The 27236-nt window shown below is 25.7% G+C and overlaps 1 protein-coding gene across 2 annotated transcripts in view; it reads right to left on the reverse strand.

Annotated features, from left to right (window-relative positions):
• Window positions 1–27236, reverse strand: part of LOC142230175 (uncharacterized) — a 436700-nt gene that overhangs the window by 317694 nt on the left and 91770 nt on the right. The window contains exon 2 of one of the 2 annotated variants that reach the window (XM_075300813.1): window positions 24718–25223. The gene's annotated coding sequence lies outside the window, so the exon portion shown is untranslated. Of the gene's footprint in view, window positions 1–24138; window positions 25224–27236 lie in introns of both variants that reach the window. The other variant, XM_075300812.1, reaches the window with a different exon arrangement.

Consider the following 27236-nt stretch of genomic DNA (forward strand, 5'->3'; position numbering starts at 1 on the left):
TAGAAATTTATTAAAATTCTTCAATATGTCCGTAAAAAACAATAGCACTATAAAAAAGAATATATATTTTGTTGAAAAATTATATAATGTATGAAATGTTCATAGATGGGAAAATTAGCGGAGCTATGTCGGTCCTAGACTCTAGGCCTTCTACTATGTTAGAAAAAATCACATATTGGGCTAGTATTTTGACCCCTTTTATTACATAAATTAAAATATTACAGTTGCTCAAACTGGGCTTTTTTGGTAATTTAATTTTTTTATACGAATATACAAAAAAGTGGGTGCAAAATTGCCCCATGAGCGATGTCAAAGAAAATTTGCTATTCGCAAAACTTCACATTTTTGAAGAACAACTATAAGACACTGGGACAAGCCTACCTCAACATTTGTTCTAATTTTCTTTTCAAAACAAACACAAAACCAAAATTTCGTTTGCCTAAAAATATTCTATTGCAGCAAAGTCCTTTTCTGGTTTCTCAACCAGACAGAATATCTATAGATTTACACTAAAATGGTTAAACATCTAAAGTATTTAAATTTTCCGATTTCTTTGTTCAACAAATTTAACAGTTTTAAAAGTACTTTGAATGTATTTGAAGTTGCATTCAAACTCATAAAATATGAAAGGACATAAATCTTTTGCAGCTACGGCACACCAACATCACACTACAGTAGATATACGAATGCGAGTCCATATAATCCTTGTTCTCGTATAGACTATGCATTTCAAGGTTTGCATGCAGCTAAAGCTTTTGCCATAAATTGAGTTATTTATTCTATAGCTTATACAATATTTTATCGAGTGTGCATGAATGAGAGAAATAGCCTTTTACACTCAGTAAATGAAATGTTTTTAATTTAAGTTACAAAATTTTCACAAAAATTCAATTAAACTTACATAAGTGATCAAAAATAAATAATTTTTTCGTCGTTTAAAAGCATTTGACCGCAAAAGGTTCTACAGAGAAAGTGAAGCTTTGTAAAATATAAATTTTAATTAAACATGAATACGAACACACACATTTCATCATCTTCAAATAGGGAGAAGACACCTCCAACCAAATTATATTAGGCTTCCATGACCTCAAGAAGTAAAATCGGGAGATTGGTCTAAACAGTGTTGCCAGGGAAAATTTTCGGAAAAAAAAGTTCCACACTTACCCCTACATTCCCAAAAAAGGTTCCCTAGAATTTCCCCTACAACATTTTTCGTTAAATTTAAACAAAATGTGTAAAACAAATATGGTTCTATATGCTTTTTTTCTATAGAAATAAAATTTTGAAAAAACTTACTCTTGTAATAAGATTTTGAAAAAATTTTCTATAGAAATAAAATTTTCTATAAAAATAAAACTTTCGTAAAATTTTCTACAGAAATAAATTTTTGAAAAAATTTACTATAGAAATAAAATTTTGACAAAATTTACTATAGAAATAAAATTTTGACAAAATTTTCTATAGAAATAAAATTTTGAGAAAAAATTCCATAGAAATAAAATTTTGAGAAAACTTTCTATAGAAATAAAATTTTGAAAATTTTCTGTAGAAAAAAAAATTTTTGCAAAATTTTCTATAGAAATAAAATTTTGAAAATTTTCTATAGAAATAAAATTTTGACAAAATGTTCTACAGAAATAAATTTTTGACAAAATTTTCTATAGAAATAAAATTTTAACAAAATTTTCTATAGAACTAAAATTTTGACAAAATTTTCTAAGAAATAAAATGTTGACAAAATTATCTATTTAAAAAAAATCGACAAAATTTTCTAAGAAATAAAATTTTGACAAAATTTTCTAGTAAAATAAAATTTTGAAAAAATTTCTATTGAAATAAAATTTGGACAAAATTTTCTATAAATTTTTTTGACAAAATTTTCTATACAAAAAAAAATTTGACAAAAATTTCTATAGAAATGAAATTTTGACAAAATTATATATTTTGAAAAAAAAAATCGACAAAATTTTCTATAGAAATAAAATTTTGACAAAATTATATATTTTGAAAAAAAAAATCGACAAAATTTTCTATAGAAATAAAATTTTCTATAGAAATAAAATTTTGACAAAATTTTCTATAGAAATAAAATTTTGAAAAAATTTTCTATAGAAATAAAATTTTGACAAAATTTGCTATAGAAATAAAATTTTGACAAAATTTTCTATAGATATAAAATTTTGACAAAATTTTCTATAGAAATAAAATTTTGACAAAATTTTCTATAGAAATAAAATTTTGACAAAATTTTCTATAACAATAAAATTTTGACAAAATTTTCCATAGAAATACAAGTTTGACAAAATTTTCTATAAAAATAAAATGTTGACAAAATTTTCCATAGAAATACAAGTTTGACAAAATTTTCTAAGAAATAAAATTTTGACAAAATTTTCTATAAAAATAAAATGTTGACAAAATTTTCCATAGAAATACAAGTTTGACAAAATTTTCTAAGAAATAAAATTTTGACAAAATTTTCCATAGAAATAAAATTTTGACAAAATTTTCTAAGAAATAAAATGTTGACAAAATTTTCTTGAAAACAAAATTTTGAAACAAATTTCTATTGAAATAAAATTTGGACAAATTTTTCTATAAATTTTTTTGACAAAATTTTCTATAAAAAAAAAATTTTGACAAAATTTTCTATAGAAATAAAATTTTGACAAAATTTTCCATAGAAATAAAATTTTGACAAAATTTTCTAGTAAAATAAAATTTTGAAAAAAATTTCTATTGAAATAAAATTTGGACAAAATTTTCTATAAATTTTTTTGACAAAATTTTCTATACAAAAAAAAATTTGACAAAAATTTCTATAGAAATGAAATTTTGAAAAAATTTTCTATTTTGGAAAAAAAATCGACAAAATTTTCTATAGAAATAAAATTTTGACAAAATTATATATTTTGAAAAAAAAAATCGACAAAATTTTCTATAGAAATAAAATTTTCTATAGAAATAAAATTTTGACAAAATTTTCTATAGAAATAAAATTTTGAAAAAATTTTCTATAGAAATAAAATTTTGACAAAATTTGCTATAGAAATAAAATTTTGACAAAATTTTCTATAGATATAAAATTTTGACAAAATTTTCTATAGAAATAAAATTTTGACAAAATTTTCTATAGAAATAAAATTTTGACAAAATTTTCTATAGAAATAAAATTTTGACAAAATTTTCTATAAAAATAAAATTTTGACAAAATTTTCTATAGAAATAAAATTTTGACAAAATTTTCCATAGAAATACAATTTTGACAAAATTTTCTAAGAAATAAAATTTTGACAAAATTTTCCATAGAAATAAAATTTTGACAAAATTTTCTAAGAAATAAAATTTTGACAAAATTTTCTAGTAAAACAAAATTTTGAAAAAAAATTCTATTGAAATAAAATTTGGACAAAATTTTCTATAAATTTTTTTGACAAAATTTTCTATACAAAAAAATTTTGACAAAATTTTCTATAGAAATAACATTTTGACAAAATTTTCCATAGAAATAAAATTTGGACAAAATTTTCCATACAAATAAAATTTTAACAAAATTTTCTATACATTTTAACAAAAATTTCTATAAAAATAAAATTTTGACAACATTTTTTATAGAAATAAATTTTTGACAAATTTTTCTATAGAAATAAAATTTTGACAAAATTTTTTCTACAAATAAAATAGAAATAAAATTTTGACAAAATTTTCTATGGAAATAAAATATGGACAGCATTTTCTATAGAAATAAAATTTTGAAAAAATTTTCTATAGAAATAAAATGTTGACGAAATTTTCTATAGAAATAAAATTTTGACAAAATTTTCTATAAAAATAAAATTTTGACAAAATTTTCTATAAAAATAAAATTTTGAAAAAATTTTCTATAGAAATAAAATTTTGACAAAATTTTCCATAGAAATACAATTTTGACAAAATTTTCTATAGAAATAAAATTTTGACAAAATTTTCTATAGATATAAAATTTTGACGAAATTTTCAATAGAAATACAATTTTGACAAAATTTTCTATAGAAATAAAATTTTGACAAAATTTTCCATAGAAATAAAATTTTGACAAAATTTTCTATAACAATAAAATTTTGACAAAATTTTCTATAGAAATAAAATTTTGACAAAATTTTCCATAGAAATACAATTTTGACAAAATTTTCTAAGAAATAAAATTTTGACAAAATTTTCCATAGAAATAAAATTTTGACAAAATTTCCTAAGAAATAAAATTTTGACAAAATTTTCTAGTAAAACAAAATTTTGAAAAAAATTTCTATTGAAATAAAATTTGGACAAAATTTTCTATAATTTTTTTTGACAAAATTTTCTATACAAAAAAAATTTTGACAAAATTTTCTATAGAAATAACATTTTGACAAAATTTTCCATAGAAATAAAATTTGGACAAAATTCTCTAGTAAAATAAAATTTTGAAAAAATTTCTATTGAAATAAAATTTGGACAAAATTTTCTATAAATTTTTTTGACAAATTTTTCTATACAAAAAAAATTGACAAAAATTTCTATAGAAATGAAATTTTGAAAAAATTTTCCATAGAAATACAAGTTTGACAAAATTTTCTAAGAAATAAAATTTTGACAAAATTTTCTATAAAAATAAAATGTTGACAAAATTTTCCATAGAAATACAAGTTTGACAAAATTTTCTAAGAAATAAAATTTTGACAAAATTTTCCATAGAAATAAAATTTTGACAAAATTTTCTAAGAAATAAAATGTTGACAAAATTTTCTTGAAAACAAAATTTTGAAACAAATTTCTATTGAAATAAAATTTGGACAAATTTTTCTATAAATTTTTTTGACAAAATTTTCTATAAAAAAAAAATTTTGACAAAATTTTCTATATAAATAAAATTTTGACAAAATTTTCCATAGAAATAAAATTTTGACAAAATTTTCTAGTAAAATAAAATTTTGAAAAAAATTTCTATTGAAATAAAATTTGGACAAAATTTTCTATAAATTTTTTTGACAAAATTTTCTATACAAAAAAAAATTTGACAAAAATTTCTATAGAAATGAAATTTTGAAAAAATTTTCTATTTTGGAAAAAAAAATCGACAAAATTTTCTATAGAAATAAAATTTTGACAAAATTATATATTTTGAAAAAAAAAATCGACAAAATTTTCTATAGAAATAAAATTTTCTATAGAAATAAAATTTTGACAAAATTTTCTATAGAAATAAAATTTTGAAAAAATTTTCTATAGAAATAAAATTTTGACAAAATTTGCTATAGAAATAAAATTTTGACAAAATTTTCTATAGATATAAAATTTTGACAAAATTTTCTATAGAAATAAAATTTTGACAAAATTTTCTATAGAAATAAAATTTTGACAAAATTTTCTATAGAAATAAAATTTTGACAAAATTTTCTATAGAAATAAAATTTTGACAAAATTTTCTATAAAAATAAAATTTTGACAAAATTTTCTATAGAAATAAAATTTTGACAAAATTTTCCATAGAAATACAATTTTGACAAAATTTTCTAAGAAATAAAATTTTGACAAAATTTTCCATAGAAATAAAATTTTGACAAAATTTTCTAAGAAATAAAATTTTGACAAAATTTTCTAGTAAAACAAAATTTTGAAAAAAAATTCTATTGAAATAAAATTTGGACAAAATTTTCTATAAATTTTTTTGACAAAATTTTCTATACAAAAAATATTTTGACAAAATTTTCTATAGAAATAACATTTTGACAAAATTTTCCATAGAAATAAAATTTGGACAAAATTTTCCATACAAATAAAATTTTAACAAAATTTTCTATACATTTTAACAAAAATTTCTATAAAAATAAAATTTTGACAACATTTTTTATAGAAATAAATTTTTGACAAATTTTTCTATAGAAATAAAATTTTGACAAAATTTTTTCTACAAATAAAATAGAAATAAAATTTTGACAAAATTTTCTATGGAAATAAAATATGGACAGCATTTTCTATAGAAATAAAATTTTGAAAAAATTTTCTATAGAAATAAAATGTTGACAAAATTTTCTATAGAAATAAAATTTTGACAACATTTTCTATAAAAATAAAATTTTGACAAAATTTTCTATAAAAATAAAATTTTGAAAAAATTTTCTATAGAAATAAAATTTTGACAAAATTTTCCATAGAAATACAATTTTGACAAAATTTTCTATAGAAATAAAATTTTGACAAAATTTTCTATAGATATAAAATTTTGACGAAATTTTCCATAGAAATACAATTTTGACAAAATTTTCTATAGAAATAAAATTTTGACAAAATTTTCCATAGAAATAAAATTTTGACAAAATTTTCTATAACAATAAAATTTTGACAAAATTTTCTATAGAAATAAAATTTTGACAAAATTTTCCATAGAAATACAATTTTGACAAAATTTTCTAAGAAATAAAATTTTGACAAAATTTTCCATAGAAATAAAATTTTGACAAAATTTCCTAAGAAATAAAATTTTGACAAAATTTTCTAGTAAAACAAAATTTTGAAAAAAATTTCTATTGAAATAAAATTTGGACAAAATTTTCTATAATTTTTTTTGACAAAATTTTCTATACAAAAAAAAATTTGACAAAATTTTCTATAGAAATAACATTTTGACAAAATTTTCCATAGAAATAAAATTTGGACAAAATTCTCTAGTAAAATAAAATTTTGAAAAAATTTCTATTGAAATAAAATTTGGACAAAATTTTCTATAAATTTTTTTGACAAATTTTTCTATACAAAAAAAATTGACAAAAATTTCTATAGAAATGAAATTTTGAAAAAATTTTCTATTAAAAAAAAAAAATCGACAAAATTTTCTATAGAAATAAAATTTTCTATAGAAATAAAATTTTGACAAAATTTTCTATAGAAATAAAATTTTGAAAAAAAATTCTATAGAAATAAAATTTTCTATAGAAATAAAATTTTGACAAAATTTTCTATAGAAATAGAATTTGGACAAAATTTTCTATCGAAATAAAATTTTGACACAATTTTCTATCGAAATAAAATTTTCTACAGAAATAAACTTTTGGCAACATTTTCTATAGAAATAAAATTTTCGCAAAATTTTCAATAGAAATAAACTTTTGACAAAATTTTCTACAGAAATAAATTTTTGACAAATTTGCTATAGAAATATAATTTTAACAAAATTTTCTATAGAAATAAAATTTTGACAAAATTTTCTATAGAAATAAAATTTTGACAAAATTTTCTATAGAAATAAAATTTTGATAAAATATTTTATAGAAATAAAATTTTGACAAAATTTTCTATAGAAATAAAGTTTTGACAAAAATTTAACAAATTTAAATTCTATAGCATTAATTTTGAATAATTTTTGAGAGCTATTAAAGTCAGACTTTAGACAAACAAAATGTTCTTTCATTTTAGGATGCCCATTCTTAAGTCGATTCACTTCATTGAAACGTTTACTGACTTTTGGATAAGGAAACTAACTTCATATCAGAGAAATGCGTCTTCTAGGCTAAGCAAAATTCGCATTTTCATTTTAAGGACATGAAATCTTTGGCCTCACTACAATATTTTTTTCAATGTATATCAAATAATAGACCTATAGATTGTCTTCAAACATGCATGCAGGACACTACTCTCTCAATTTCAACACGATACCTCTATTGTTTTTTTTTTTAGTTCTGGACCTTGTAGAAAAAAAACGAGTTATTCCCTTACTTACAAAGGAAATCATTTCTTGTAGGTAAACTTGTGGAAAATGGCGTTTTACCCATTCGTTTTTTACCCATAAATTTAAAGCATCGAATTTCATTGTCCCTTGATTTATTTCGGCTAATCTCTTTGTGGAACGAAATTCCAAAATTTCAGGCAAATGGAATGGAAATTGCTAGTAGCATGCGACCAACGATTTCTGGAGAAGAGGGACTATATAAAATACAATATGAACAAATTGGCGATCTAATCAGATATCATTAGATCTCAAAATTGGCCTATTTAGATATAAAGAGGCAAATTATTGATATTAAATATTTATATTGTACTATGTTAAATAATTAAAGTTGTGCCTTTAAAAGCACTTCCAATTTTTTTGTGTTTACTAAAATTTAGGTTGCACAACCTTTCGCATTGGGTCAATATATTTTTCAGTGTGGGAAGCTGCAGCGCACTTACAGTCACTCCGTCATTTTTAAATCGATGTGTAATTTCACCTTTACTTACACTTGTATCGTGTGATTTCGACTTTACAGACCTACTTTAGGCTCCCTCTCTCTATCTCTCTCTCTCAAAAATTACATTCTTCCGGAAAATTTCTCCAAGTGATTGAGTAAAAAAGACATCAAACCAAAAAAACAAAGTGTAAACGTGAAGGTCTCTTCCGTTTATTTTGTTTCTCTGTCCTGCTATCATCCGGTTTACTTCCATAAAAAGAATGTAAAAATACAATGCCATTTTGCTCATACATAAATAATGGCTAATAATAAATCTGCTACCTTTGTTTTCGTAACGAACGCTTTATTTTCTCATTGAGAAGCCACTTTGTTTTCACAGTTCCCCTTGTATTTTAGAGCATAAGAGAGTACGAATGGGAATGTGATTGGTTATGTGCGTGTGCGTGTACAATGTGATTTGACATATTTTCCTTAATCTTCTTCTTCTTATTGTATAAGAAGGACAAAAACAAAAGTGTTATGCATAAGAAATGCTCTATATTTTTCACATGAATGGGAGAATTTATCACCATACTTAAATGTAAATTTCTCACAATAAAAACAAATTTGAAAGACCATTTCATGGGAAATCATATGAGGTAAACGATAAGAATATGTTCATATTGCAGAAAACAAATGACCATTTATGTATATGGCCTTTACAATTTCATATTACAATATTTACGATCGTTGCCAATGACGGGGAGGATGCAGTCAATGATTAGTACTTAGTGAAAACGTTTAGAAGCCATCCATCAACAATGTTGACAATTTAAGAGAAAAAAAAAATACATCGGTGGTGTGTGTTGTGATAGGGTAGTAGGAGGGTTGCCTTTTATATAGGACAAAAAATGTCCAAAATACCCACATTTTCTTAGTAAAATCGGCATTTTTAAGCCGAATATTTGTAAAAATGACTTAAATTTCCCTATACTTCTAATTAATATTTATTGATTGATAAATCATAAATGTACTTTTTCGAAATTGTCTAAAAATTGCTTTAGATTTATATATAACTCATGTTTCGTGTTAAGTCGAGAGATTTTTTAGAAGCCGAAGAAAAATGTGTCCAAATCGGTCACATTTAAATATTTGTAAGTGGGAACATAACCCTTTAGTTATAGCATCCAACAAATTTGATAACTTTAGATGGGATGAAAAAGGTACACTCAAAAAAAGTGAACCTTAAAGGGTGATACGGTCAAAATTTGGTCAATATAAACTTGACGTATTCCTTTCAATTTTGCATTTAAAAAACCTGAACACCCCTCATTTTGAAGGTGTGTGTGTGTAGAATGTTGCTCCTATTTTGATTTTGGAATTCACTATTCAGTTGTCAAAATGCCGTCCAAGCAAGAAGAGCAGGGTATCAAAATTTTGCTCGCGCATCGCGAAAATCCGAGCTACTCGCACGCAAAGCTGGCAAAATCGCTAAAAGTTGCCAAATCAACCGTTACAAATGTAATTAAAGTGTTTGGGGAACGTTTGTCGACAGCCAGGAAGTCTGGATCGGGGGGAAATCAAAAACCGGAAGCAGCTGAGACGACAAAGAGAGTTGCCGGTAGTTTCAAGCGAAACCCTAACCTCTCTCTCCAAGCTGCCGCAAATAAGCTGGGTGTATCGTCTACAACCGTGCATCGAGCCAAAAAACGAGCCGGACTATCGACTTACAAGAAGGTAGTGGCTCCAAATCGCGATGATAAATAAAATACGACGGCCAAAGCGCGATCCCGGAGGCTGTACACGACGATGCTGACGAAGTTTGACTGCGTGGTAATGGACGACGAAATCTACGTCAAAGCCGACTACAAGCAGCTTCCGGGACAGGAGTTGTAAACGGCAAAAGGAAGGGGAAAGGTAGCAGATATTTTCAAGCACAGAAAACTGTCAAAGTTCGCAAAGAAATATCTGGTTTGGGAAGCCATCTGTACTTGTGGCTTGAAAAGCAGCATTTTCATAGCTTCCGGGACTGTCAACCAAGAAATTTACGTGAAAGAGTGTTTGAATAAACGTCTGCTGCCTTTCCTGAAGAAACACGGTTGTTCCGTACTGTTTTGGCCGGATTTGGCATCTTGCCATTACCGTAAAAAGGCCATGGAGTGGTACGCCGCCAACAACGTGCAGGTGGTTCCCAAGGACAAGGACCCTCCAACACGCCAGAGCTCCGCCCAATTGAGAAATACTGGGCTATTGTCAAGCGGAACCTAAAGAAGACCAAAAAAAACTGCTAAGGACGAGCAGCAGTTCAAGGCAAACTGGCTTTCTGCGGCGAAGAAGGTGGACAAGGTGGCTGTACAAAATCTGATGGCAGGTGTCAAGCGTGAGGCCCGGCAATTCGGATTTGGAAAAGCGAAAGCCTAACTGAATATTTTTCCTGAATTTTATACTAATTGAACTTGAAAAAGAAATTTAATTTGATTTTTTAAATAAACGATTTTGTGGGAGACATAACTTCAATAATGTCTCCCAAAAAAATTCGAAATTTTTTAAAATTTAAAAATTTTACCAATAATGCACCCATCTTGAATTTCGTATAGCACTAAAAATATTTTTTGTAATTTCAACTACGAAATTTTCTTTAATAAGTGAAAAATAATAATTTTGTGTAATAAATTTTCTTGAATTTATCAAATATTTATTACTTATTTTTGTGAAACACAGTCCAATGCAAAAAATCCAAACAAAAACTCACTTTTCCCAGCCGAAAGTACTCGATGAGAGGAGGAAAGAATTTCTGGATTTTGATAGATTGGTTGCCCTTCGTCTTTTATGAGCCTCTAAAGTTTTGTCCACAAATTCGATTTTGAGCACTTTTTGCAATTTCCCTATGGCCATAGCTCGAAAAATGCTGTGATTTTATTTTTGAGGTATTCAACAAAGTTCTAGCTCTTGAGTCGACCAACCAAAATGCTGAATATATTAAGTCGACAAATTTTAATCTTCATGCTCAAAACCTTAAAAATATCAAAAAAACACCACTTTTATCACTTTTGTCGTTTTTCGACTACAGTTTTTGAACTATTGAATATTTTTCAAAACAGTCGAGGGAAGAAATGTAGCCTATAAAATTATGAAGAACTTTGTAGAAAATAGCAATTTCGTACAACATTTTGAGCATGAAGATGACAATTTTCTGATCAAATTCAAAGCCTTTTCGAGCTATACGAAAATTTTAAAAAAGAAATCGAATTTGGCAAAAGACGAACGGCAACCAATCTAGTAAAATCCATTATGTCATGCTGCATCTATTGCATTTAGACATTTTGACCAAACAGTCAGCTGCAACAACGGCTGTGCGGTTGCGCGAGCTATCGCTGTGGTCGGAAAAAAGGTACGGTCACAGTTCGGTCCTCAAAACAATGCCAGATGTGCCTAACGTAGTGGATTACACTCTGGCGAAACAACTTTTCGACAAAAAGTTTGAAAATCTAATTCCCAACAGTGAGGCGTGGTGCACACAGGCCCGGGGGAATAAACGATATATAGATTTCTACACTGATGGCTCCAAATTGGAGGTAGTATATTTCTTAATATCCACCTTAAAGTCTATACATTTTCGCATAACCCCCTACGACGAGGGGTTTTCAAACGACACTATTATATTTGATTTCTGGTGGAGGATATTTAATATTCGGCCCGGCCGAACTATTCTTCCCGGCCGTATATACTTCTTTTAATATGCTTACGTACATGTTTCATCTGTATTCGTTTTAATCCGTTAATACCTTTATTTATTTTTGGCATTAAAATTCTCCTCAATATTACATTTGCTTTAAATATTTAATTTAAAATAATCTTAAGAGCTTTTCGGTCTGTGATAACTCATATACAAGAATATACCTCAATAGGTAAATATGTACCATATATTTTAAATATTTCTTCGTTGTCGCACGTTCTGTCTCTAAGTCATGTGTAACAAAAATATTTTGGTATTTTCTATTTAAATATACATCGATCTCGGCACGTCCTGTGAGTAGTGGGATACGGTATACAAAACATCCAACCATTAATTAAGCGATGGACAGTATATATCCATAACAATATTTATGTGTATATTATTGATGTACATGTAGGCAAACTCTTCACAATTAGAAAATTCACCTTCACATCATATTAGAGAGAAATTTAAAATTCAAAAGGATATCTCACCATAGTAAGGGTTGATATAACAAGTCAGCTATTCCATTGTCTGGGGTGAGCCAGATAAGAAAACGACTGGAGAAGGAGAAGGAGTACACAAGGAGAGTAGAACGACAGCCAGAACAACGTGGTAATAATGACCGCGCACCTAGATGGTATATATTGGGCTCACTACCTTTGTTATTGCCCTGTCTTTACTAGGCACAGAGTAAACCAAATCGGTGAATGGATGATTCGTGACCTAGCCCAGCTTGAAACAGGGACTGGAATCAACTTAGGCAATACGTTTAAGACACAGAGTTCCTGGAATAAAAAAACGTTATGACGGAAAGAAGAAGTTAGATGGTACTGCAAGCCGCACACAGGGTTACGTGTATGTTAGCCCACATGAATCCTCCTTTCAACCTAACCTATAGAAAATTTGATTCTATATTTATTCTTTTCTATAGAAAATTTTGTCAAAATTTTATTTCTATAGAACATTTTATCAAAATTTTATTTCACTACAAAATTTTATCAAAATTTTATTTCTATAGAAAATTTTGTAAAATTTTATATCTATATAAAATTTTGTAAAATTTTTATTTTTATAGAAAAATTTGTCAAAATTTTATCTACATAGAAAATTTGGAAAAAATTTATTTCTATAGAAAATTTTTGTTAAAATTTTATTTCTAAAGAAAATTTTGTCAAAATTTTACTTCTATAGAAAATTTTATTAAAATTTTATTTCTATAGAAAATATCGTCAAATTTTTTTTTCTACAGAAAATTTTGTCAAAATTTTATTTCTATAGAAAATTTTGTCAAAATTTTATTTCTATAGATTTTTTTTTTTTTTCAAAATTTTATTTCTATAGAAAACTTTGTCAAAATTTTATTTCTATAGCAAATTTTGTCAAAATTTCATTTCTTTAGACTGTTTTTCAAAATTTTATTTCTTTAGACTGCTGTTCAAAATTTTATTTCTATAGAAAATGTTGTCATAGTTTTATTTCTATAGATAATTTTGTCAAAATTTTATTTCTATAGAAAATTTTGCCAAAATTTTATTTCTATAGAAAATTTTATCAAAATTGTATTTCTATAGAAAATTTTGTCGATTTTCTTCAAAATAGAAAATTTTGTCAAAATTTTACTTCTACAGAAAATTTTGTCAAAATTTTATTTCTATAGAAGATTTTGTCAAAATTTTATTTCTATAGAAAACTTTGTCAAAATTTTATTTCTATAGAAAATTTTGTCAAAATTTTATTTCTATAGAAAATTTTGTCTCAATTTTATTTCTATAGAAAATTTTGTCAAAATTTTATTTCTATAGCAAATTTTGTCAAAATTTCATTTCTTTAGAATGTTTTTCAAAATTTTATTTCTATAGAAAATTTTGTGAAACTTTTATTTCTATTTAAAATTTTGTCAAAATTTTATTTCTATTGAACATTTTGTCAAAATTTTATTTCTATGGAAAATTATGTCAACATTTTATTTCTATAGAAAATCATTTCAAAATTTTATTTCATAAGAAGGTTTTGTCACAATTTTATTTCTATAGAAAATTTTGTCAAAATTTTATTTCTATAGAAAATTTTGTCAAAATTTTATTTCTATAGAAAATTTTGTCAACATTTTATTTCTATAGAAAATTTTGTCAAAATTTTATTTCTATAGGAAATTTTATCAAAGTTTTATTTTGTCTATGTTTATTTGTCTTGTTTATTTTTGCAAAATAGATAATTTTGTCAAAATTTTATTTGTATAGAAAATTTTGTCGAATTTTTTTTCAAATAGAAAATTTTGTCAAAATTTTATTTCTATAGAAAATGTTGTCAAAATTTTATTTGTGTGAAAAATGTTGTCAAAATTTTATTTCTATAGAAAATTTTGCCAATATTTTATTGCTATAGAAAATTTTGTCAACATTTTATTTTTATAAAAAATTTGGTTAAAGTTTTATTTCCATAGAAAATTTTGTCAAAATTGTATTTCTATAGAAAATTTTATCAAAATTTTATTGCTATAGAAAATTTTATCAAAATGTTATTGCTATTAATAATTTGTGAAATGCCTCTTAGTTCGCGAGAAATCTTTTTTAAAGTCTAGCAAAACATCGAGAATTCTACCAATCTACCAAACAGTGCAAAATCTAAAATTTTGGCATAATTCTAGCAACTATGGCAACCGTGAACCGGGTCATTAAAATTTCTTTGTTTTAACAATGCATTGTGAAAATCGCAAGAGTTAGAAGTACAATTAAGTTCAATTTTCGCAAGAAATAGTTCATTTTTCCATAAACAGTTTATTATTTTGTGTAAAAAATATGATTCTCTCTTACGGTATTACCGAATATTAAAGAAGAGCTTAATTTCTATTGCGCCGATAAAAATTAGACTTTTGTTTGTGTGTGTGAAAATGGTTGCTCCATTTTAAAATTTCTCCAATAAAATGCTTCAGACATGTGTACAAATGAAATTTACGTATCAAAGTTTATTGAATTATCTTCCTTTTAAGACTAATATAATATTTAAGTGACTTTTGTTAAATACAAGTTTAATTGTTTTCAAAATACTCTTTGTTATGAGATGTGGAAAAGGCTATCTACAAGTCTATTTGTTAAAATACTAAATAATTGGGTTTTAATAGACTTGTACAGACTTAAGCAAAATAAAAACTCACACAAAAATCTGTACAAATATAAATTGTGGTTTTATGGCTATAGAAAACTATAGCAATTTCAATGAAAACTGTTCGCAAAAAAAAAACAATGTTTGAAATAAATTGAATATGCTATAGATATTCAAATAGTTTTATTTTCTATTCACCAATTTATTGCTACAAACAATAGCATATATGTATATCAATAAAGAATAATAACAATCACAAGTGGGTATCTGAAGAAATAATTCAATAGAGGTATTTTTGATCACAAGATAAATATTTTAAAAAATATTCTATTGCATAGTATTTAATTTCAATTGCTTTTTAAAAATTTATAGCCTGTGAAGTGTTTGTTATTTAATTGCTTTTTTCACACTCCACCGTTAAATGAGGGTATATTAACTTTGTCGATTTTTTTTTTTAAATAGAAAATTTTGTCAACATTTTATTTCTATAGAAAATATTGTCAAAATTTTATTTCTATAGATAATTTGGTCAAAATTTTATTTCTATAGAAAATTTTGTCAACATTTTATGTCAAAATTTTATTGCTATAGAAAATTTCGTAAATTTTTTTTTCAATAGAAAATAATGTCAAAATTTTATTTCTATCGAAAATTTTGCCAAAAATTTATTTTTGTCGAAAATTTTTTCAATATTTTATTTCTATAAAATTGTATTCCTATAGAAAATTTTTGGCAAAATTTTATTTCTATATAATATTTTTGTAAAAATTTTATTTCTATAAAAAATTTTGTCAAAATTTTATTTCTATAGAAAATTTTGCAAAAATTTTATATTTTTTTTCATAAAGTTTGTCAAAATTTTATTTTTATAGAAAATTTTGTCAAAATTTTATTTCTATAGAAAACTTTGTCCAAATTTTATTTCTATAGAAAAATTTTTGGCAAAAGTTTATTTCTATAGAAAATTTTGTCAAAATTTTATTTCTATAGAAAATGTTGTCGACTTTTTTTTTAAAAAATAATTTTGTCAAAATTTTATTTCTATAAAAAATTTTGTCAAAATTTTATTTCTTTCAAAAATTTTGTCAATATTTTATTTCTATAAAATTGTATTCCTATAGAAAATTTTTGGCAAAATTTTATTTCTATAGAAAATTTTGTCAAAATTGTATTTCTATCGAAATTTTTATCAAAATTTTATTTCTTACAAAATTTTGGACAAAATTTTATTTCTATTGAAAATTTTGTCAAAATTTTATTTCTATAGAAAACTTTGTCGAAACTTTATTTCTATCGAAAATTTTGTCAAAATTTTATTTCTATCGAAAATTTTGTCAAAATTTTATTTCTATAAAAAATTTTGCCAAAAGTTTATTTCTATCGAAAATTTTGTAAAAATTTTATTTCTATCGAAAATTTTGTCAAAATTTTATTTCTATCGAAAATTTTGTCAAAATTTTATTTCTATAGAAAATTTTGTCAACATTTTATTTCTATAGAAAATTTTGCAAAATTTTATTTCAATAGAAAATGTTGTCAACATATTATTTCTATAGACAATTTTGTCAAAATTGTATTTCTATAGAAAATGTTGTCAAAATTTTATTTCTATAGAAAATTTTGTCGACTTTTTTTAAAGATAATTTTGTCAAAATTTTATTTTTATAGAAAATTTTGTCAAAATTTTGTTTCTATAGAAAATTTTGTCAAAATTTTATTTCTATTGAAAATTTTGTCAAAATTTTATTTCTATAGAAAATTTTGTCAAAATTTTATTTCTATAGAAAAATTTTATTTCTATAGGAAAAATTTTGACACAAGTTTATTTCTATAGAAATTTGTTTGTTAAAATTTTATTTCTATAGAAAATTGTATGGCAAAATTTTATTTCTACAGAAAATTGTTTGGCAAAGTTTTATTTCTATAGAAAATTTTGTCAAAACTTTATTTCTACCGAAAATTTTATTTCTATCGAATTTTTGTCAAAATTTTATTTCTATTTTATTTCTATTATCGAAAATTTTGTCAAAATTTTATTTCTATCGAAAATTTTGTCAAAATTTTTTTTCTATCGAAAATTTTGTCAAAATTTTATTTCTATAGAAAATTTTGTCAACATTTTATTTCTATAGAAATTTTGCCAAAATTTTATTTCTATCGAAAATTTGGTCAAAATTTTATTTCTATAGAAAATTTTGCCAAAATTTTATTTCTATCGAAAATTTTGTCAAAATTTTATTCTATAGAAAATTTTGTCAACATTTTGCTATAATAATTATATACATTACAGAAAAAAAGTCTCTAATGCTAAATATAACTTTTTTTGTTAGGAAAAAGTTTACTTTTTCGTAATTTTCCACATGCTAAAGGAATTTTCCGTGTCTCAGAAATATTATGATCTAAACGTGGGTATAAAGTTGAATGGCATTATATATATCAAAACCTGAACATATACATCCCGACTTTGGAATTGATTTTGCCTGCAAACAAAAATTGAATATGTGCCATATTGCAGGACAATAGCACCATCATTGAAGTCTGAATTGTAAGACATCTTTATAATGTCTTAGAATTTCGCACCGATCAAGAATATATATATATATATATATATATATATATATATATATATATATATATATATATATATATATATATATATATATATATATATATATATATATATATATATATATATATATATATATATATATATATATATATATATATATATATATATATATATATATATATATATATATATTCTTGATCCGTGAGAAATTCCAAGACATTATAAAGATGTCTTAGAATTCAGTCTTCAATGATGGTGCTATTGTCCTGCAATATGGCACATATTCAATTTTTGTTTGCAGGCAAAATCAATTCCAAAGTCGGGCTGTATATGTTCAGGTTTTGATATAGCCCCTATATAAACCGAAGTCTTGGGTTAACAACAAGCTAAATTTCAGACTCGACTTCAACTAGGGATTATGATATGTTTCACCTTTAAAATAAAGTATGGAAAACCATATCCTAATTTTGAACACTTGTTTTGTAGTCAAGATACAAAAGACATGTAATGTTGGAGAATTTTTTTTTTTCAGAATTTTAAAGTCAATTTGAACTTAGTGAAACAAGATTTTGTTTTATGTAAAGATACCCAATTTTAATCACTTAACTATAAGAACAAAACGACTTCATTGAAAAGTTTTTCGACTTTTGGACAAAGGAAAAAACTTTCTATCAGAGAAATACGTCTTCTATGCTAAGAAAACTTAGCAATCGTATTTTAAGAACTTGAAATCTTTGGCCTCACGACAATATTTTTTTTCAGTCCAGATAGAAATCTTAATTTTTTATCAAAACTTTCTTCCAATGATTTAAATTTGTCATAATTTTGAATAATACAATTAAAATAAATAAACACATTTTTATTCCAAAATCTAAAAGAATGTCTTCAATTTTTCTGTAAAAGAAGCCACTGTACATTGTACTTAACATGTAACCATATTCAAACAAAAATTCACAAACCATAGTATGTTATATTCTATGCATTGAGAGAAGTTTTTACGTTGTATTAAAGTTAGATAAATGTTAGAGTAAGTATATGTGTATGTATATGTCAGAGGGAAGAGAGAGAGAGAGAGTGGAAGAAAGTGCTCCAAAGATGGCTTTTGTAATATTTAAAACATTGGCAATATCCAACATGTGAGTGAATAAACTACAATAGAAGAATAAAGGGCTTAGCATTCGCATTACTAACACAAATGTTAACTATTGATACATTTTTGTTGGTGTGGGTGTGTTGTTGGATGTATTTAGCGTATATCGTTACTCAGAGAATTGCCGCTTTCACTTCCTATTTCCGGTTTAGTACTCACACATCTGGTGTCGCTGGTATTATTTTTTGTTGTTTTTGTTTTCTGTTTCCTCGTTTTCTTTTTTTTTGTGTTTGGATTAAATTTAAATACCCGAGGGTGTTTGTGTATATAAGGGAACCTTCTAATCTATAAACAACAGCTCGGCATAAAAATGTCAATACATTAACGTATACATACTCACATACTTTAAGTTATTTTGTTTTGGTTGTCGATGGTTTTATCGTAACTTTATTAAATTTCCATTTTAGTTTAACACATGTTATATCAGTCGGGGACTGTCACAAGATTGATATGTTGTATACTGTGGGGAGTATTTTTAAATTCATATGGCATTCAAAGTGATGCTAAGTTATTTCGTAAGCGATTTTATGTCCTATCACAAATTGGCGATATTCTTTATGAAGTCTACAACTACTGAAGTGAATACCGATTGGGAGTAAAAGCTGAAGTTTGGCTCAGCTGACTATGTTATGTCAATTGATGGTATCCTGTACATTTGGACCAAAAACTACACTGAAAAAAAAAAAACAAGAGATTTTGTCTTTCCACCTAATGACTTTGCTATTGATTCCGAGCCAAAGAAGTGGAGAATTTTATTAAGGACATATTAAGGATATAATACTCATTCAAATTTGAGTTTTGCATATCTGATTCCAGGAAACAAATTTGAATTAATTCTTTTTTTCTGGATTTTTCTTCATGTGCTACTAAAGTCCTTTAAAAAAGTATTAACCACAATTTAAATTTCCAAATTCAAGGCCGACATAAAATGTTGAAAAACATTTCCTATTTCTGAAGACTATTTTGTCTTGTTATTAAGATATTTATTTATTTATTTATTTCGTCTAGGGAAAATATTCCTTACAGACGAATGCTTAATAATAAATTGTGTTTAACAAGTTTTTAAATTGATTAATATTCAAAGAAAAGTCTACGTCGTTTAGCAAACTTATTCTATTACATTCTGTAAGAAATCTAGTGATGGGCTCATTCATAGCGTAGCTAGTTCTATGACAAGGAACATGAATATTTTCCCTAGACGAAATAAATAAATAAATAAAATAAATATAAAAAGTCAACAAACTTGAAGATAATTTCATTAATTTTGAAGATTTTTGTCTGAATTTTTAAAGCTAAATATACCCATTTTTATATCGAATCACTTAACTGCAAGAGCAAAACGACTTCATTGAAAAGTGTATCTACTCTTGGACAAGGAAAAAAATTCTATTGGATAAATGCGTCTTTTGCGATAAGCAAAATTCGTATTCGTATTTTAAGGACGTGGAATTTTTAGCCTTACGAAAATATTTTGTTCCATGTACAACATACAGTTTTTTCTATTTTTTGGGGTCCAACTTCTTTCTATTTTTGGGACCGGCGAACTTAGGTTAGGTTAGGTGGCAGCCCTATGTATCAGGCTCACTTAGACTATTCAGTCGATTGTGATACCACATTGGTGAACTTCTCTCTCATCACTGAGTGCTGACCGAGTCTATGTTAAGCTCAATGACAAGGGACCTCCTTTTTATAGCCGAGTACGAACGGCGTTCCACATTGCAGTGAAACCACTTAGAGAAGCTTTGAAACCCTCAGAAATGTCACCAGCATTACTGAGGTGGGATAATCCACCGCTGAAAAACTTGTTGGTGTTCGGTCGAAGTAGGAATCGAACCCACGACCTTGTGTATGAAATGCGGACATGCTAACCATTGCACCACGGTGGCTCCCGGCGAACTTACAATAAACTTTGATAGTATGACTAAATTTTTAATGATATTGATTTTATAGAAAATTTTTCCAAAATTTTATTTTTATAGGAAATTTTGTCAAAATTTCATTCTTTAGAAAATTTTGTCAAAATTTTATTTCTATAGAAAATTTTGTCAAAATTTTATTTCTAATGAAGGTTAGGTTATGTGGCAGCCCGACGTATCACGCTCACTTAGACTATTCAGTCCATTGTGATACCACATTGGTGAACTTCTCTCTTATCACTGAGTGCTGCCCATGTTAAACTCAATGACAAGGGATCTCCTTTTTATAGCCGAGTCCAAACGCCGTTCCACATTGCAGTGAAACCACTTAGAGAAGCTTTGAAATTCTCAGAAATGTCACCGGCAGTACTGAGGTGGGATAATCCACCGCTGAAAATTTTTTGGTGTTCGGTCGAAGCAGGAATCGACACCACGACCTTGGGTATGCAAGGCGGGCATGCTAACCATTGCACCACGGTGGCTCCCTATTTCTAATGAAAATTTCTCAAAATTTTATTTCTATAGAAAAATTTGTCGAAATTTTATTTCCAAAGAAAATTTTGCAAAAATTTATTTCTATAGAAAATTTTGCCAAAATTTTATTTCTATAGAATATTTTATCAAAATTTTATTTCTATAGTAAATTTTGTCAGAATTTTATTCCTATAGCAATTTTTGTCAACATTTTATTTCCATAGAAAATGTTGTCAAAATTTTTTTTCCATAGAAAATTTTGTCAATTTTTTCCTATAGAAAAGTTTGTCAAAATTTTATAAAAATATTATTCCTACTGAAAATTTTGTCAACATTTTATTTCTATATAAAATTTTATTTCAAATGAAAATGTTGTCAAAATTGTATTTCTATAGAAAACTTTGTCGAAATTTTATTTGTAATTTTATCAACATTTTATTTCTATGGAAAATTTTGTCAAAAATGTATTTCTATAGAAAATGTTGTCAAAATTTTATTTCTATAGAATTCTTTTCAAAATTTTATTTCTGTAGAAAATTTTGTCAAAATTTTATTTCTATAGAAAACTTTGTCGAAATTTTGTTTGTAATTTTGTCAACATTTTATTTCTATAGAAAATTTTGTCAACAATTTATTTCTATACAAAATGTCAACATTTTATTTCTATAGTAAATTTTGTCAAAATTTTATTTCTATAGAAAATTTTGTCAAAATTTTATTTCTCTAAAAAATTTTGTCAAAATTTTATTTGTAATTTTGTCAACATTTTACTTCTATAGAAAATGTTGTCAAAATTTTATTCCTATAGAAAATTTTGCCAAAATTGTATTTCTATAAAAAATTTTGCCAAAATTTTTTTGTCTATCGAAACTGTTGTCAAAATTTTTTGTCTATAGAAAATGTTGTCAAAATTTTATAAAAATATTATTCCTACTGAAAATTTTGACACAATTTTATTTTAAATGAAAATGTTGCCAAAATTTCATTTCTATAGAAAATTTTGTCAAAATTTTATTTCCATAGAAAACTTTGTCAAAATTTTATTTTGTAATTTTGTCAACATTTTATTTTTATGGAAAATTTTGTCAAAAATTTATTTCTTTTTGTTTCTTGGTGTTTTATTGACATTTATTAATAATTTATTTCTATAGAAAATGTTGTCAAAATTTTATTTCTTTGGATTTTTTTTTCAAAATTTTATTTCTGTAGAAAATTTTGTCAAAATTTTATTTCTATAGAAAACTTTGTCAAAATGTTATTTCTATAGAAAACTTTGTCGAATTTTTTTGGTAATTTGGTCAATACTTTATTTCTATGGAAAATTTTGTCAAAAAATCATTTCTATAGAAAATGTTGTCAAAATTTTATTTCTATAGAAATTTTGTTTCAAAATTTTATTTTTGTAGGAAATTTTATCAAAATTTTATTTCTATAGAAAACTTTGTCGAAATTTTATTTGTAATTTTGTCAACATTTTACTTCTATAGAAAATTTTGCCAAAATTTTATTTTTATGGAAAATTTTGTCAAAATTTTATTTCCATAGAAAATATTGTCAAAATTTTATTTCTATTGAAAATTTTGCCAAAATTGTATTTCTTTAGAAAACTTTGTCAAAATTTTATTCATAATTTTGTCAACATTTTATTTCCATAGAAAATTTTCCAAAAATTGTATTTCGATAGAAAACTTTGCAAAATGTTATTTGTAATTTTGTCAACATTCCATAGACAATGTTGTCAAAATTTTATTTCTATAGAAGATTTTGTCAAAATTTTATTTCTCTAGAAAATTTTGTCAAAATTTTATTTCTATAGAAAATTTTGTCAAAATCTTATTTCTAAAGAAAATTTTGTCAAAATTTTATTTCTATAGAAAATTTTGTCAACATTTTATTTCTATAGAAAACTTTTGCAAAATTGTATTTTTAATTTTGCCAACATTTTATTTCTATAGAAAATTTTGTCAAAATTTTATTTTTATGCAAAATTTTGTCAAAATTTTATTTCCATAGAAAATTTTGTCAAAATTTTATTTCTATAGAATATGTTGTCAAAATTTTATTTCTATAGCAAATTTTGTCAAAACTTTATCACTATTGAAAATTATATTATTATGTCTATAGAAAAATTTTTAGTCTATAGACAATGTTGACAAAATGTTTGCTTTTATAGAAAATGTTGTCAAAATTTTTTCTCTATAGAATGTGTTGTCAAAATTTTATTTCCATAGAAAATTTTGTCAAAATTTTATTTCTATATAAAATTTTGCCAAAATTGAATATTGAAAATGTTATCAAAATTTTCGGTCTATAGAAAATGTTGTCAATTTTTTTTTATAGAAAATGTTGTCAAAATTTTTTTCTCCATAGAATATGCTGTCAAAATTTTATTTCTATAGCAAATTTTGTCAAAATTTTTAATCTATAGAAAATGTTGTAAATTTTTTTTATAGAAAATGTTGTCAAAATTTTTTTCTCTATAGAATATGCTGTCAAAATTTTATTTCTATAGCAAATTTTGTCAAAACTTTATTACTATAGAAAATTTTGTCAAAATTTTATTTGTATAGAAAGTTTTGCCAAAAATTTACTTCTATAGAAAATTCTGTCAAAATTTTATTTCTATAGAAAGTTTTGTCAAAATTTTATTTCTATAGAAAATTCTGTCAAAATTTTATATCTATAGAAAGTTTTGTAAAAATTGTATTTCTGTAGAAAATTTTGGTAGTTGGTTGAATTCTATTAACTGTCAACCGTTAACGTGCTTCATTTTCAAATGGTGCCTATATTTGATTTCAACATGGTGACAACTATACACCAACTGAACGTCCCAAAATTTAGGTTGCTTAATCTTTTATAAAGGTCAATATTTTTTTGCAGTGTATGTCTGTTCATGGCATTGTAAAATCTGAAATTTAAATATCGATGTGTAACAAACCAAATGAGGAAACTTGGTTTATCCTCCATCCGATTTGGAAGTTATATAAAATGTAACCAAAAAAAGGAAAAAAAATTAAAAATTACATTAAATAAAGTTTCCATCTTACCTCTGTGACAACGAAATGTCTTGATGCTAAAACGGCCTTCTTATTACTTCGATTATTATTATGCGTAATTTCTTCTATTGTACAATGTCGAAACTTTTTTAGTCTATCGCTGTTGTTGCAGTTGGCGTTGGCGATTATGCTATTCTTGATTGTTTTTTGTTTGTATCCCTCCAAAAAAATATTAAACTTTTAACAAAGAGTACGCGTTTTGCTTCAAGTTTTTGTTTTGTGTTTTAGGTTTTACTGGATTTTTAGGTGCAAAACTTTGTGCGTATATTTTAAGACTTTTATGCGTTTTTCAAAATTTCTTCTTTTGTGTTGTTTACAAACTTTTATTTATTGACAACAATAAAGCAACATAACGAATGAATGAATAAACGTGCGGCGTTGCGGGAAGACTATATTCAAAATTATTTATAACAACATCCGTTCAAAGTAAAGTGGGTCTATGACTGGGTATGTGGGTGCTGTCTTACACCACCATACTGGTGTATGATTAGATTTTATATTTTGTTGGTTTTCCACGGTCAGGGCGATAGATAGCTTTCGGTGGCTGTCCTTTATGTGTGTTCAACGTACCTGTAAGTTTCGATATACAGCAGCAGACAGAGGAAAAGCAGCAGCCGATCAATATTCCTTTAATGGCTCGTGTATATGGTCGGTTACACTTCAATTCTTTGGAAATTTCATTTCATTCACTTCAGCACAATAATTTTGATGAAATCCACAAAAAGAAACAGAACAAAGTTTTGCCACCTTAATTTTTCCTAATACTGTTTTTTTTATTATTTTTATTTTTTGCTGTTTTGGTTTTTTTTTTCTTCTAAAATTTCATTTATGTTTGTTATTGCTGTATTAGTAATATTGGTTTACTTTCTTCAAACTTATACGTTTTTAGTATTCACTTTTGTTTTACTACCGTTTCACTTATATTCTTCTCTTCTTCTGAGAATTTTTGTGGTTAGCTCAAAATTTGTATATTTCGATGTAATACAGAAGTTGCCTGTTAATTCGAAAGGTTGCTATGACTTTGCTTTAGTAACTCTTTCTTTCTCTTCAATTTTATGTCCTGGGTTTGTTCTTACCTATATTAAAGAAAATAAAACAAAATAGAGAAAAGAATAAAAAATTATTAAGTAATTATATGAAGAAACAAATGAGTAAAGTAGAAAGTCGGGCGGGGGCCGACCATATCATACCCTAAACCACCCCAACTGAATTAGTAATTGGTATAGGATTGGGAGATAACCTGCATTTCCATATGTAAGAACATTAAGGGGTACATGGTTATCACAATCTGAACAGAAATGTCTGATATTAGGAGCTATAGTTGATTTTGAAACTACAGAGTTAGTATGCCACTAATATTGCTTCCATTATAAAACAAGTAAGTAAAGTAGAAAGTCGGGCGGCGCCCACTATATCATACCCTAAACCACACTTGCTGAATTAGTAAACATAAGCATTTGTGGGGTAACATTGATATAGGTATGGGAGATAAACCGCAGTTGCATATTCAAGAAAATTAAGGGGTACATGTTTATGGGTGCTTTGTCTCAATCTGACTATAGCTCATAGTCAGTGTTGCCAGGGAAAATGTTCTGTTTACACTACAAGGAAAAAAAAAGTTCCCTACTTTCCTATACATTCCCACACAATTTTCCCTACAATATTTTTCGTTAAATTTAAACAAATTTTACAAAACAAAAATGGCTGCAAGTACTTTATTATCTTAAAACATGAATATGGAATGTATATAACTTAGAATATAAATTTGTATTACCACCACGGTTGCCACAGTTGGTAGAATTCTACCAAAAATAGTATTTTTATACCTTCCACCATAGGATGGGGTGTATATTAATTTTGTCATTCCGTTTGTAACACATCGAAATATTGCCCTAAGACCCCATAAAGTATATATATTCTGGGTCGTGGTGAAATTCTGAGTCGATCTGAGAATGTCCGTCCGTCCGTCTGTTGAAATAACGCTAACTTCCGAACGAAACAAGCTATCGACTTGAAACTTAGCACAAGTAGTTTTTATTGCTGTAGGTCGGATGGTATTGCAAATAGGCCATATCGGTCCAATTTTACTTATAGCCCCCATATAAACAGACCCCCAAATTTGGCTTGCGAGGCCTCTAAGAGAAGTATATTTCATCCGATCCGGCTGAAATTTGGTACATGGTGTAAGTATATGGTATCTAATAACCATGCAAAAATTGGTCCACTCGGTCCATAATTATATATAGCCCCCATATAAACCGATCCCCCGATTTGGCTTGCGAGACCTCTAAGAGAAGCAAATTTCATCCTATCCAGCTGAAATTTGGTACATGGTGTTAGTATATGATCTCTAAAAACCATGCAAAAATTGGTCCACATCGGTCCATAATTATATATAGCCCCCATATAAGCCGATCCCCCGATTTGGCTTGCGAGGCCTCTAAGAGAAGCAAATTTCATCTGATCCGGCTGAAATTTGGTACATGGTGTTAGTATATGGTCTCTAACAACCATGCAAAAATTGGTCCGCATCGGTCCATAATTATATATAGCCCCCATATAAACCGATCCCCCGATTTGGCTTTCGAAGCCTCCAAGAGAAACAAATTTCATCTGATCAGGCTGAAATTTGGTACATGGTGTTAGTATATGATCTCTAACAATCATAAAAAATTTGGTCCATATCGGTCCATAATTATATATAGCCCCCATATAAGCCGATCCCCCGATTTGGCTTGCGGAGCCTCTAAGAGAAGCAAATTTCATCCGATCCGAAATTTGGTACATGTTGTAAGTATATGGTCTCTAATGACCATGCAAAAATTGGTCAACATCGGTCCATAATTATATATAGACGCCATATAAACCGATCACCAGATTTGACCTCCGGAGCCTCTTGAAAGACCAAAATTCATCTAATTCAGTTGAAATTTGGTACGTGGTGTTTATATATGGCCTCAAACACCCATGCAAAAAGTGGTCGATATCGGTCCATAATTATATATAGGCCCCATATAAACCGATCCCCAGATTTGACATCCAGAGCCCCTTGGGAGAGAAATTTGGTACGTGATGTTAGTATATGGTAT

The sequence above is a fragment of the Haematobia irritans genome, chromosome 3, assembly GCF_050003625.1.
Source record: "Haematobia irritans isolate KBUSLIRL chromosome 3, ASM5000362v1, whole genome shotgun sequence".
NCBI classification, from domain to species: domain Eukaryota; kingdom Metazoa; phylum Arthropoda; class Insecta; order Diptera; family Muscidae; genus Haematobia; species Haematobia irritans.